Source organism: Spinacia oleracea, chromosome 6 (genome assembly GCF_020520425.1).
Source record: "Spinacia oleracea cultivar Varoflay chromosome 6, BTI_SOV_V1, whole genome shotgun sequence".
In the NCBI taxonomy this organism is placed as follows: domain Eukaryota; kingdom Viridiplantae; phylum Streptophyta; class Magnoliopsida; order Caryophyllales; family Amaranthaceae; genus Spinacia; species Spinacia oleracea.
In genome coordinates this window covers 65,660,553-65,674,875 of record NC_079492.1, presented here as the reverse complement: position 1 = coordinate 65,674,875, position 14,323 = coordinate 65,660,553, and the positions used below count along the sequence as shown (strand labels likewise).

The 14,323-nt window shown below is 36.2% G+C and overlaps 1 long non-coding RNA gene across 2 annotated transcripts; it reads left to right on the top strand.

The window, feature by feature from the left end:
• The first annotated feature begins 2,610 nt into the window (after positions 1-2,610).
• LOC110776631 (uncharacterized) lies at positions 2,611-14,117 on the top strand. Of its 2 annotated transcripts, none has more exons than XR_008923686.1 (4): positions 2,611-2,845; positions 3,076-3,213; positions 6,605-9,021; positions 9,685-14,117. It is a non-coding gene; the product is annotated as an uncharacterized lncRNA (long non-coding RNA). The 2 variants fall into 2 exon arrangements; XR_008923687.1 differs by having other exon boundaries at positions 2,626-2,845; positions 6,605-6,765.
• Positions 14,118-14,323: the final 206 nt, after the last annotated feature.

Here is a 14,323-nt window from a genome sequence, read left to right as displayed (position 1 = left end):
GCTTCAATGTTACTATAACCAGATTTGTTGAGGACCCTGAGATCCTATTTTATCCATTTAAGCTTTTGGATTATCTTGAACATGGGACACCCATGGACATATTTTTGCCAGTGCTTCTCTATTATGGGGAGGAAATCAGGGGAAGAAGTCCACATGTTATAAAACCTGAAAGGTTTCTTTGACTGACAAGTGGGTAAGGTGCTCAAAATCATTGGACAATGGTCAAAAGTACCCTCTGGCAAATACATAGCTTCAGCAGTAGGGAACATGTCATCCCATGCAGTGTTGGATAACACTCTATCAATTCTAGAGAAGACTCTATTCTCCCCTTCTTGTTTGTTGTTCCATGTAAACTGTCTACCAATTGTTTTGACCTGAGTGAGGTTGCAGGTGGCCATACAGTTCCTCATTGGCTTGATATCAGCAAGTCTCATTGGTGCCCCAATTCTGCCTTCCATTTCCATGATGGAGTTAAAGTCCCCCATTACTAACCATGCTTGATGGTTTAGGTTGGAAAAAGAAGTCAAGGAGGCCCACAGGGACTCTCTCTCAGTAGGAGTATTGAAGCCATAGATGAAGGTGCAGAAGAAGCCCTTGTCAGAGCTTCTTGGGGTAACACATGTGTGAATCAGTTAACTTCCCATATGGATGATGTCTATTTGAAATACATCAGGATCCCAAGCTAGAACAATTCTACCATTGTAATGGCAGCTTAAGTTGGTGGTGAAACACCAGTTAGGACACACTGTGAGATACAGGTTACCCATTATTGGTGCTTTCACCCTTGTTTCCAGAAGGCTAAACAACTTGATGTTGTGAGATTGAATCAAATGTCTCACTGCAATTTGTTTAGAGTGTGTGTTTAGCCCTCTGACATTCCAACATAGAACTCTATCCATTAGACATACGGGATGTCACCCCCCTGTCTAATGGACTCCCATTGTTAACCTGTATCTCCCTCTCTTCATGATCATCTGCAGTTTCAGATTCAGATAGTGTTTGGAAAGAGTTAGTAATCACCACTAGCTTCAGTTGCTTGCTAATGGTCTTGCTGAACTTGGTAGCTTGAACAAACCCATCCCCTGGTAAAACATGAGGTGGAACATGGACAACACTAGGTTGAGTTGCTTTTTTCACCCAAACTCTCCTTACAGGACCAGTTTGTTTCTTATTGCAATGTTCATGGGTATGACCCATTCCCTTACACACAGAACAAGTGGTAGGCAACCAATCATAACTGACTGACTTATTGATCATGATTCCTATTTCATTCCTGAAGTGAATCACAGTAGGGAAATCTTGATCAACTTGAACTTCAATCAAGACCCTAGCAAACATCAGTTTGTCCCTATTTTTTGTGGCTTGGTCAACTTTGATCAATGACCCAAAGTTGACCCACAATCTTGCCTAGACTCTTCTCTCCCCAGTACTTAACATCCAACCCATGTAATTGTATCCAAATGGGCAGTTTCTTGATTGGTTCCTTGCAGAAATTAACATCAGCAGACCATGGTTTCACCACTAATGGTTTAGAATCAAAAAATTGAAACCCTCCCTGCAAAACTTTGGAGCAATTCTCCATTGTTGTGAATCGAACCATATAGATTCCTTTCCCCACCTGTGAAACTTTATCTACTCCATATTTCCCCCAGATTCTTCTCACATATCCCTCCATCACATTCTGGGGTGGATTAGCACCAATCACATAGCATACCACAACTGACTCCCAATAAGCAATTTCATCTTTAATGTCATCAAATTCAATTTGAACGATTGGGGGTTGATTATTAGGATCAGTATTATCATCATTGTCATTATTATGCACCTCATTGTGTTCAATCTCATTAGCACAGTCATTCAAAGAATCTAACAGAGTATGACTATTCCCGCCAATATTTGAATGTGATCGAAAATGGGTACGAACATCCTTACCGCTGTGTAATCCACTCAGCCACGCATTAAAGTCACCTTTGATCTGTGATTGTTGTTGCAAATCTCTCAGGCTTGCTTTTGGGGTCAAAATCTGATTGAAATCATCAAATTGATTTTCTGGGTTTGTCGAGTGCTCAGAGATGTCATCAGAATCCGCCATTGCAGCACCTTCAGTGAGACCGTCGCCGTCTTATTCTTAGACTTGCTTCCACCATTGTTGTGTTTCTTAGCTTGCTTGCGTGTGTTTGCCATGGCGTCGAAGGAGGAGGTCTCCTCTTCGAACCCGCACAACCGTATTTTTATTAAATTAGTTATAACATTTTTAACATACTCGTTTAATTTATTCATCTAATATGCATATTTAAAATGCTAATATGGTAATTTGACCAAAATATTGAGTAATATATTTTCCATTATTAATATAGCGATTTGACTAAAATATTACCAATTTAGAATAATTATTATTACGTCGTATCTATTATTGCCATAATTTTATAAACTAAAAAGGTAGAGAATAAATATAAAATTAAACAGATAGACTTTTTTGAAAAAGTGGTTTTTGGCGGGAAAAAACGCACCAGGAATGACACGTATTAATCCTGGTGTCTCTTTTAATATATAGTAATAGATACGATACTCCGTAGTCCGTATTACTGATTAAACTTCTCTCGAGTTAGCAGTGAGCCAGTGACTACTGAATTGGCCACAATCAAAGTTTTGGGTTCAGACGTTCAGTTTCCCGTCATTCTCTGAATTTCTCCCCAAACTCCCTCCTTTCTCTTCTCTTTCCTCATTTGCATGTCTCCATAGTTATGAAAGGTTCCTTCTTTCCCCCATTTTCTTCTATATTGGACTGCAATTCTGCAACTTCCGTCATGTCCTTCAAAGTCGAGGAAGGTATTTCTAATAATAGGTAAATTACGTTTTAGCAATGATGTATAGTATAATTGTTCTTGTAAGGAACATGATCGGAACAAAATTCTACAGAAAATGGAGGAAAGAAAGAAGTTAAGTATTATTAGTTGGTGATTTGGGATTTCTTTGGAAACCCTCATTGACTTCAAAAATCCAAACAAAGATTCTGATTCCCATTAATTAATTAATTAATTTGATTATTGATGTTTCTCATTTTTCTTATTGTAGGAGAATTCAGGGGAAAGGGAAGAAGTGGAAGCTATGGAGAGTCCATTAGGAGAATTGAGGACCCCTTTCGAGGTTTCGGATTCGCTCAGTCTTCAAGATCATGCGTTTAGTGCTGCTGTTGGAGGATTTTCAGGCTTGGTGGGTAGTTGTTCAACTTTTTAGAGTTTAGTTTCTGTACTTCGTAGTTTCATATTCATGTTGATGGATTTTCAGGCTTGGTGGGTAGTTGATGGTCTTTAAACTTTAAAGGGTTTTGAACTCTATAAGTGTGTATAGTTATTGGCCTTATTGCTATTTCTGGAACTGTTTAGAAACCTGGTCATAGTGGAAGCTAGGAATAAATGGGGTTAAGGCAGGAAAATTTATCATCAACTCATATATCCTGTGGGTTTTTTCGTTGAGCAACTGACTGCAAGTCTGCAAGTCTGCAATGGATTGAGATTTGTGATAAAAATGTGCTAGTGCAACTTAGTTAGCAACCTGTAGTGTATCGAGTGTTGACTAAGTCTATGAAGGGACATGTTTATATGCATACATATCAACATTGGGGAGTGTTCTTCACTTTTTCCCACAATACATACAATCTTTTTTAAGGGGGAGGTAGGACTTCCTTTGTTTGAGAAATTTTCTTGTTAACCAAGTTTCTCTTTATGTGTGAAGAGTATCCTAATGCAAATTTTCATTTCTACATTAACCTTTTTCTCCGTGGCTAGAGTTTCTCTAGTAACTAATTTTTTTCTAGGCTTCTAGCAGGTAGTATTATTGACAAAGTAGGTATACTGTATACGGAGTATTATTGAAAATCAGGAGTTGCTGGACCATATATCTTTTCCTGCTATGATAGTTCCCTTAGTGTAAACCTAGGAGGAATACATTGGAATGGTTTAGGCAAGAGTTTTAATGGGTTTCTTTAGCAAGCTTCAATTTTTTTCTTTTTTTACTTTGTTTTGAAGGATAACTCTTAGTCTTTTTTGTGCGTGCATGTTTGTGCATGTGAAACCGTTTATAGTAAGCAGAACTACTGCTATCAGAAGCCTGTTCTTTTTTCTTAGTGGTAAAAGACGTAGATCTGTTGTTGACTTATGATCTGCGGAAGTGGTCCTAATAGATTATGCTGGTTTGATTGTGGTTAGCAACAATCTAGCAAACTCTGTCGCTATGATGTTTCGAACCAATGGAGAGTTTGACAATAAAGAAAATAATAAAAATAGATATGTATGCAGTATGCCTATACATACTATTATTACCAAAAAAAATAGTTGCTTTTACTAAGGTAAGTCAATTGTTATAAATGCTTGGATTCCACTTTATTCCAGGATGGGTAGGTATTACACGGGAATTTACGAGAAACTTTATCAGCAAATGCTTAATATTAGGAATTAGGATCATGTCCTTTTCCTTTCATACTGTTGATATAATTGCTTGTAAGTTGACATATTGTCAAGATATGTAATCTTTTTGGAGACTAAGTAGTAAGTATGAGGTATGACAGCATCCTCGCATAAATTGCACAGTGGGAAATTGTAGAAGAACTAGTGTACTGAAAATCTAACCAACTTATCCAAAGTCTTGCAGTTTATTCCTACTTGCTTCTTGCCTGAATTATGGAGACAGTGAGATTGATTTTGGCTTTCAAATACTTTTACCCATTTGATCTGTAAAGCTAAGTATTAGGGATGCCACAACATATCTCCATAATGTTTTTAGCTCATTAGTATACCTTTTTTTTGGGCTTACCTCCATCCTCCATCCCCAAAATGAAAAGGGGTTGGAGTAGAGAACTAGAGATGTAAAAATGGATGGGGGTTATGTAATGCATGAAATACATTGCAACTGTGGTGAGACTACTGAAATTTGAAAGAAGGAAACTGTGGCCACCTTGTTCATATAAAGAAGTGTTAAGCTGCAGAACTCCTTGTGACAAAAGAATGACCATCTGTGGAAGGTTGTTAATTTATGAAATTTTTACCTAGTTTAATATACTGTACAACCTACTTGTAATTTTTATGGCCAACTCACTATTAGTGATCATCACACATATAAGATATTGCTAGTTTTTAATAAAGTTGAATCGGATCTTAATATTGTCAACTTGTAAGAAATCTTATGCTGATATGAATACAAGGGCAATCAAAATGAGACACCCCCAAGGCTGAACAACCCTTTTCAGGATAAAGGGATTGAATGTTTCATTTCTTAAATATCTGTTTGCTTCATATGGAGATCCTTGGGAGAGATATTTTGCAAAGTTGGTGTGTGTAGCTTTTAATTTTGAATTCTATAACCCCCAAATCATGGAGCATTGAATCTGTTCTGGTTTCTGTTATCTGTTCTATATTCTTTATGGCTTTGTCTAATTTGAGCTATAATCTTTTTGTCGTACACTGATCTTATTTCTATCATTTTTAAGTGGAGTCCATACAAGGTGGATTATTTTGCAATGTTCAGCAATGCTACATTTTGAGAGTGACGTACTTTTATATGCCTGTTCACAAATCGTTGAGTAAATTGCAGAAGAGGAAGTTAAAATAATTATTGCTAGTCTAATGTAGCTTAGGTTTGGTTTATTTTCTCGCCTTATTGTAAGAGTAGCTATTTGATGGATGTTTGGAACAGTTTCTACTTTCTACCCACAAAACACTGTAGTATTACTCTGAAGAGTCAAGTTTTCAAAATTCTGTAGTCTTTTTCTCTACAATCTTGGCACAACCCAGCCAAAATGACATGGCACGGAGATTTACTGAGATATTCTCACCATCACAGGACCACTGGACATTACACTCATGAAATCATATATTTGTGATAACGTGCTTTAATTACATATCCTGCTATCTTTTCATCAAGGTGTAATTGAGTGCAACGGATTAATATTTATCATCTTAAAGTTTTTGTGGTATTTATTGTTTCATTCAGGCTAGCTGGTCGGTTTGGAGGTTTTTTACTGTTATGGTGATTTATCGTTACCAAAAGAAGTGTTATTTATTGTTGTTTTTGAGCTAAGAGTAGATGATTAAATGGTTTTGTTAAGACAGTGGCAAGCCAAATTGGTATATAATTATTTTGAATTTGGGAAAAGCATCCCAATTTAATGAGGGTTTCGTTGATGCCTAATTACCCCCTCTGTCCCAGATTACTTGTTACACTTACCTTTGCACAAAGTTTTAGGTGATAAGTGGTTGTTTGGTTATCAATTGTTATTTTATTGACAAAAGATGTGATAGGAGTTAGTGGGGTATTTTTTTAATTGAATGAGAGAGTGTGTGGGGACCAAAAAAGTTTTAGTGGGAAGAGAGAGACAATATAATAATTGTGGGGTCATTTCTAATTTAGAAGTGTAACAACTAATCTGGGACGGACGAAAAAGGAAAGTGTAACAACTAATCCGGGACGGAGGGAGTAGTTAATACTGATGGGCTTTATACTTTTGCTACTGCATTTGTTTATTTGACATACCTTCTAAATTTATGCTCATTTGATAGTCTCTAGAATATTAGTAGCAGATCTGGCATTAACAATGTTGTTCTTTTAGGTTTCTGTCTTAAGGGGACAAAGAGAGTTTCTTGATCACTGACACAAGAATGATGTGAGTCGTGGATTTTCAGCACTGTTTACTTGCAAGGAACTTGTAAGGAACTGTGAGAGAAGTCCGTCCAAGTTGGTATCTGTCAGTTTGACTCAGTCCTATACGAGGTATGTTGTCTGCTTAACATTTCAAAGTATATTAAAAGGTATGTATCCATTATATGATGATATACTGGCTTATGCATTCTCGTTCTTTTTCATTTGAGTAAATGTTGCATCAGGTATGCCAAATATTCATTCTGCAAGTCTCTTACTTTGGCTTTGTGTGTAGCTATAGAAGCTAATTACAGTTTTTCTATTTCGGGAAGGGGGGGGGGGGGGGGGGGTGATTGGACTAGTGGACTTGAGCTTTGAATCACACATTATACTGACGTATGTTTCCTATATTCGCAATGTAAACCATCAGTGACTGACTATTCAAGACATGAGTTTGACATTGAATAAATTGTTGCTTAAAAGTTATCATAGTTCGTAAAAGCTCAATAATGCAAGCTTTACGTGTTTATACTTTATACTTGATGTTAAATTAAAATGATTTCCACAATGGACTTGTTTTATTGCTGAAAACACCTCACACTTTGCGTCAATTTATTTGGCTTTGTATTGTATACCATTTTGTTAATGTAATTTGAGAATAAATGTGAACTATGCGGAGACTTGTGAGCTTGTGGTAGAATAAAAATGCAGCTCCTTGTTCGTGTTCTTTTGTCATCATAGAAACAGGAACCAAAGTTCTATTGTCTATTTTATCGGTAGTAAGGTGTTATCAAACTCCGTTTTGGAGCCTTCTACCTTTTACAAGATCAATTTTTTGGATAAAGGAAACGGAAATGACAATTGCTAAATGTTGTCTTGGGTTAAGTTTTTTTTCCCTGCCTTAATGTTACAGTAGGTAGCTGTTGATGGGTAGTGCCACTTTATGATCAGTAATTCAGTAGTATTGGGATCTCTCTCCCGTAAGATCTGAAAATATTGTTGTGGTTTATTCTACTTCTTTTTATCGTTTTGGGGTTTCAGATTTAACTATGAGATCTAATAACTTTGATCACTCATGGACTTGGTGGTAAGATCAATTTGAAAAGGTGTATGGCAGACGAGCAGAAAATTACAAAATTATACGAAGTATTACTTTAAAGACCAAGGTAAAGATACCATAAAAGTATGAACAATTGACTTGGAAATCGTGACGCATTTGTTTGAATATGTTAATTGTTACATTCCATTTCATTTACGTGTTGTCTTCTCTTCATGCAACCCTATTTGAATTCGAATGTGAATCACTGTTCTTATTTTCTCGTGTATATGGAAGTAGTCAGCCAATAAATCATTGTTATTACTTATTAGGTTTTGGACTCCGTTATTTGTAGAATGTTTTTGAAGTTTTGCACTTATTAATCTATAGTAGCTGTTCTTGCTTATACATATTGGTCTGTGGTAAGTACACGGCACTGCTTCATAATCTAAAGTCTGAAATTTCTGGTTGAGGGGTGCAGCTAACACTGCTTCATAATCTAAAGTCCTTCAAGACTTCTTAGAACCAACTCGTAGTAAACTTAAGTCCTCTTACTCTGAAATACCCATGATTTAAGTTCTATAATTGCAGACCATTGTGGTCTGATGTTGTAAGACCACTATCTGATAGCTTGTTCTTAGTTCATCAAAATATTTGCTCTCTTTAAAGTCACAATAAAATATACAAGTAGTTTAAAAACATCAAAGTGTTGGAGCATATTTTCACGTAAGAAGGCCTGTGGTTATTACCTTCTGAAGATGTACATCGATCCCTTTTGATTTTTTTGACATGCTTAAAGGGTAAATTTCATTGAATCATGCTTTTTTGGTAAGAAATTTCTTGGTTCGCAATGATGATATTTGTTACCTTATCGACTTACCGTTCGCACCCCAAAGGATCTTCATAAAAGGAAGCATATCATGTCTGATTTATTTATTTTTTAAAAATACTCCGCATTTTAAATTTTGTATTTTATGTAATCAATGGGGTGCTTTAAAATTTTTAACCTTTCACATGTAAAATACCACCCACCTCAGCATGACGTGGTGGAAACTCTATGCCCTATTCCTAAACCCTAATTCATTCCCTATATATATGATGCTCACACATCTCTGAATCAGTGTGCTTCTATTGGCCATCCTTCTATCTCTCTCTTCTCTCTCTTTCTTTGGTTTTCTTTGTCATTGTTCTTCTGAGTAGCAAGTTAGCATGGCGATCCAAAAGGATCGAATTGCTTTCATGCTTGCTACCATGAAACGTCCAAGGAAGAAGAAAAGAAAGAAGAGATCTATGTTCCAACATATATCATATTGCATCAGCGATTTACCAAAATAGCCCCTAATGAACTGGAGGTATACCCATCCATCCAACTTCTCAATTGTGTTCAATTTGTACTTATGGCTTTTTTTTTTGCATGTGGTTGCATTTTAATGTTATGATGAATGCCTATATTTGTTGGTTCTTCACCTATGTGTTGCATTTGGTTACGGTACAAATTCAACCCTGCAAATTTTGACATGAAATAAGATACTTTCACAGTTAGTCTGTAATTTCTGTATGAGTTTATTGTCTGAGATTTCTTCACCCTCAGATTCACCGATTATGAATGGTTTCCTATAACTCCGTTCCACAATGATAGTTCCAATTTAGAGTTTTGACACTATTCACAATTGATTAAAGAATCTTTTAAATTCTTTTCAATATACATGAAAACACATATTCATGTGGGGTCTTGTTTGCTTCGTCTCAATGAGTCCATTAAACATATCATTTTATAATTTTTTTTACTAATGTATAATTGAAAATAAGAATGATTAAATGTCCATTGGCAAACGTGAAAAAAGAAACTGGTACATCATTATGGAACTGAGAGAATATTTGATACTGAAATGTGGGCTCTTGGGGTTTTTTTTTCCTTGAAGAAATTTCTAGTTAATATCCATTCCGATTACCGTCGTTTATTACCGTGTACCAAACAGTTGTTCATCTTACCATGTTGATTAATTTTCCTGCAGTTGTCGCCGCACTTGGATCCACTCTCCTTTCACCATGTCCAGATCCGATCTTTCAAAATTTCGTCATTGGTCGAGTGTTGAATGTTCTCTTACAAAATCAACCTGGCTGAAAACGAAACAAGATTGAGAATGAGATGGATTTGGTGGATCCCTCTGCAGACATGATCTCCTTCCTCGAGTACTCCAGTGAGATGAATGCAAGTAGTTCTTCAAAGGCCTGATCTTTGCTAAGAGTGATTTCAACTCGGCCTTGTTAACTCACCACCTGAAGTGACTACATAATTACATATGTACATGTCAGTGATTTCAACTCGGCCTTGTTAACTCACCAGCTGAAGTGTACATAACTACATATGTATATTTTTTTTTACGCAGAAATAGGAAATATATTAATAGGAGGTAACTAGGACCTCAAGAACCAGAAAGTATAGATACAAAGGTGCCAAAAGCAGCCCACAGCCAAACCCAAAAACTTGTAATCACGACTATGACTGAAACCAGGATAAAGCTTAAAATGTTTAGCAAAATACAAACGCGAAATTGGAAAATTAGAGTAGTTAGCAATATAAACACAGAACTTCAAACCCAAGTCGAAAAGGAACTCAAGGCTAGACAGCATTGACTGGGACCAACTCCTTCTCATAGGCTTCCTTTACATTAGCTGGAGGCTGAAAATGGTAGACCTTTGGAACAGTCATGATGCGTCCAATTTCAGCGAGGCCATGAGCAACTTGGTTAACATCACGTTTGACATGAAGGAGAGAAACACACCAGTTCCTCTTGAGGAGTGAAACAATATCATTGATGATAGGAGCTGGGTGATGATCTTGGTAGCCCTTTGGATTCTCTAACATGTATTTTAAAGCCGCCGCATCTATCTCCAATTCCAGATGAGTAATCTTCCTCTCCCAAGCAATCAGAAGCCCTTCCTTAACTGCAGTTAATTCCGCTGAAGCAGGACCAAGAGATTTGAAGCGAGTGGAGAAACCAATATGCCAAAGGCCTCTATCACATCTGATCACACCACCTCCTCCAGCATTGTCAATATCAATCCAGGAACCATCAGTGTTCAATTTGAAAAAAGAGACTTGAGGGGGAGCCCACTTCCTTGGTGAAGGAGGATTAGCGGAAGAGCTAGCTTCAGTTTCATCAGAAATAGACTGCACCAAAGTGTTAGAGAAAGTGTAGTCTGGCCAGAATCTATTATAAAGGCTAGCACTGCTTCCCATTTTCAGCTTAAAGACAGCATCATTTCTATAAGACCAAATGTGCCAAATTGCAATAGAAAAAATTCTTTGTCATTGATTAGACCCATTTAAATTATAAGCCACCCACTCATGCCAAGACAAGGAGTAAAATTTGATAAATTCAAGATCAAAAACTGAAGGATGATATTGAAAAAGCATAGACCAGAACGCAGAAGTACTATAGCAATCTCTAAAAAGATGTAAGTTGTCTTCATTGGAAGTGGTGCACCTGATACAGATAGGATTGAAATTCTGGATTTTAACAGCTAAAGTTTGAGCTACAGGAAGAATGGAGTGACAGACATTCCAAAGTAACATCTTATATTTGTAAGGAATGTTAATTTTCCAGAGTTTTTTCCAGCAAACATTAATAAGACAAGCATTGGAATGGGAGCTAGCAGTAGAATTATATGCTGACTTAATGGTGAAGGTTCCTTTTTTATCCAAAATCCATCTTAACGAATCCTTGGCAGCAGATAAAGTTGAGAGGGGAGTAGCCTTTATGATACTGCAAATATGAGAGGGGAGTAAATGCTGGATTCTAGTAAGATCCCAAGCGTTATTATTAATGATATGGGAAACCCTCAGGTGGGCAAGAGATTCAGGAATAACAATATTGGGAAGCTGATAAAGAGGACATTGACCAACCCAGTGATTGAACCAAAGCGAAGTGTCTTCACCATTCCCAATACTAATAATCATGCCTTTTTTAACAATTTCCCTTCCTTTGAGAATATCTTTCCAAATAGAAGAAGAGTTGGAATTTGGGAAACAGTCATTGAAATTTGAAGTTTTTAGATACCTAGAACTTAGGATTTTAACCCAAAGTTTATCAGGTTGAGTCAGGATTTTCCAACCTAATTTAGCCATAAAAGCAAGATTCCAACGTTTTAAATTTCTAATTCCCAATCCCCCCAGATTGATAGGATCACAAACTCTATCCCAACTGGTTCTTGGGATATACCTAGACCTATCCACCCTATTCCATAGGAATTTTTTGCATCTAGACTCAAGCTCTTGGATAACAGTAGCAGGGAGGATGCAAGTTTGCATTTCATATAAAGGATAAGCATTAAGAACAGATTTGATAAGTGTACATCTACCTGCCATATTGAGAAGTTTAGCCTGCCACCCCCTAATCTTAGAGGTAGTTTTATCTAAGAGGTTAAAAAAATCCTCCTTTTTAAGTCTAGTAGGGGATATATTGCAACCAAGATACTTACCAAAGGAAATAGTGTCCTTAAAGGGACACACCATACGAATAGAATTCCTAACATTGAAATTTGTTTTCTTTGGGAAGATAATGGATGATTTATCATGATTAACATTTAACCCTGATATTTTCCCAAATTCTTGTAAGCATTGAAGCATTACATCAATGTTAGTGGTGGTTGCCTTCCCAAATAGGAAAACATCATCAGCATAGAAAAGATGGGAAATAGACACCTCTTTAGATATGCGCAAAGGTTTCCAAAGTTTTCCAGAAACTCTACCTTCTATCATTTGAGAGAGTCTTTCTAAGCAAAGAACAAAAATATAAGGAGATAAAGGATCCCCTTGTCTGATTCCCCTTGAAGGAACAAAGGATTCAGTAATTTGGCCATTCCAAAGGACAGATATAGTTGCTGAAGAAATACAGCTCATAATTAGGTCAATCAGACTAGCAGGAAAATTGAACCAGATCAAGGTATCCCTAATGAAACCCCATTCCAGACTATCAAACGCTTTGCTAAGATCAATTTTTAGAGCCATACTTTTGTTCTTTTTACTAGCCTTATTGAAAATATGAGATATCTCCTTTATAATGATGATGTTTTCATCAATAGTTCTGTTCATTATAAAGCTGGATTGAAGAGGACTAATAAGATCAGGAAGAAGTGGTTTAATCCTGTTAGAAATGATTTTTGTAATCAACTTATAGATAGAATTGCAAAGACCAATAGGTCTGAATTCTTTCATACAAGAAGGGATATCAGTTTTAGGAATTAGACATAGATAGGAGTGACTAATTTCAGTAGGAATGCAGTTCGAATTGAAACAGTCTTGAACAAAATTGATGATGGATTGATTCAATTGTTTCCAGAACTTTTGAAGAAATAAGGGTTGAATTCCATCAGGCCCCGGGCTCTTAATGGGATTCATTTGAAATAAAGTTAATTTAATTTCTTCAGCAGTAGGAGCACTTGTAACTAAACTGGAGTGAATATTGTCAATGGAACAAACAGGATGAACATTCCTAAGGCTACAGATATGAGTTGAAGTGAAGATCTTTTGAAAGTAAAGTCTTGCCATAGATTTGAGTACATTCTGGTCATGGATCCAGATATCATCCTCATTTTTTAAACAAATGATTTTACTCCTAGACTTTTTAACTTTGGCAATGGTGTGGAAATATTTTGTGTTCCAGTCTGCAAATTTTCTCCAATTCAAACCTGCCTTCTGAGCCCAAATAGTTCTTTCCATGTGATAGATTTTATTGAGCTCAGCAAGGAGAGTTTTTTCGAGATCAAAAAGAAAAGGGGAGAAATGTCTTGCCAGGCTAATTTGGATACCATCAATCCTCTTCAATAATTTTTTCTTTTTTAAGGTGATGTTTCCAAAAATATTCTTATTCCAATCATGCACTTTAGATAAAAAGTTATTACGACCATTGATGAAATGCATACTTTCTTCCTTCCAACTATTAACAAAAAAATCAGGAAATGATTCATGCGAAAGCCAGATTTCTTTACAACGAAAGGGGAAGGGGCCAGGCAATTTATCATTAAAAACAGAAACAAGAACAGGGCAATGATCAACTACATATGTATATGGTCAGTGACTCACTGGGACTTTTTATGCAAGTAGGAAGGAGGGTATCATGGTCATTTTGTTGCTGTAAGTTGTTGTATCACACAGGAGAGAGAGTTTAGTGCACTGTGCTGGGTGATTTATTTATACTCTGTATGTATCATATGGATTTAAGTTAGGAGGTTTTGAGAGAAGACTGTCCTAACTTTTGTGTGATTTTCCTTTTAAAAAAAATGTATCAAGTGGATTGCAAACGAAGTTTGTGCCAAAAATATTGTGAAAAATGTAAGGTTTTGGAATGGGTTGCAAACGAAGTGTGTGCCAAAAATATTGTGAAAATGTAAGGTTTTGGAACGTTCTAACATATATACATATATTACTCCGTATTGATCTTTATTGTTTGTTAGTATTCTGTAGCTTTATTTTAGTGTATCGTTATTCGACGCCCGCGTTTTTTAAAAACGCCTGCATTTATAATAACAATAATAATAATAATAATGTTTGACTTTGTATCTCGGTTGCCCACTAATCATTTGTAAAATGTTTGACTTTGTTAGCATTTGATATAATAATAATAATAACAATAAAAATAACAATAACAA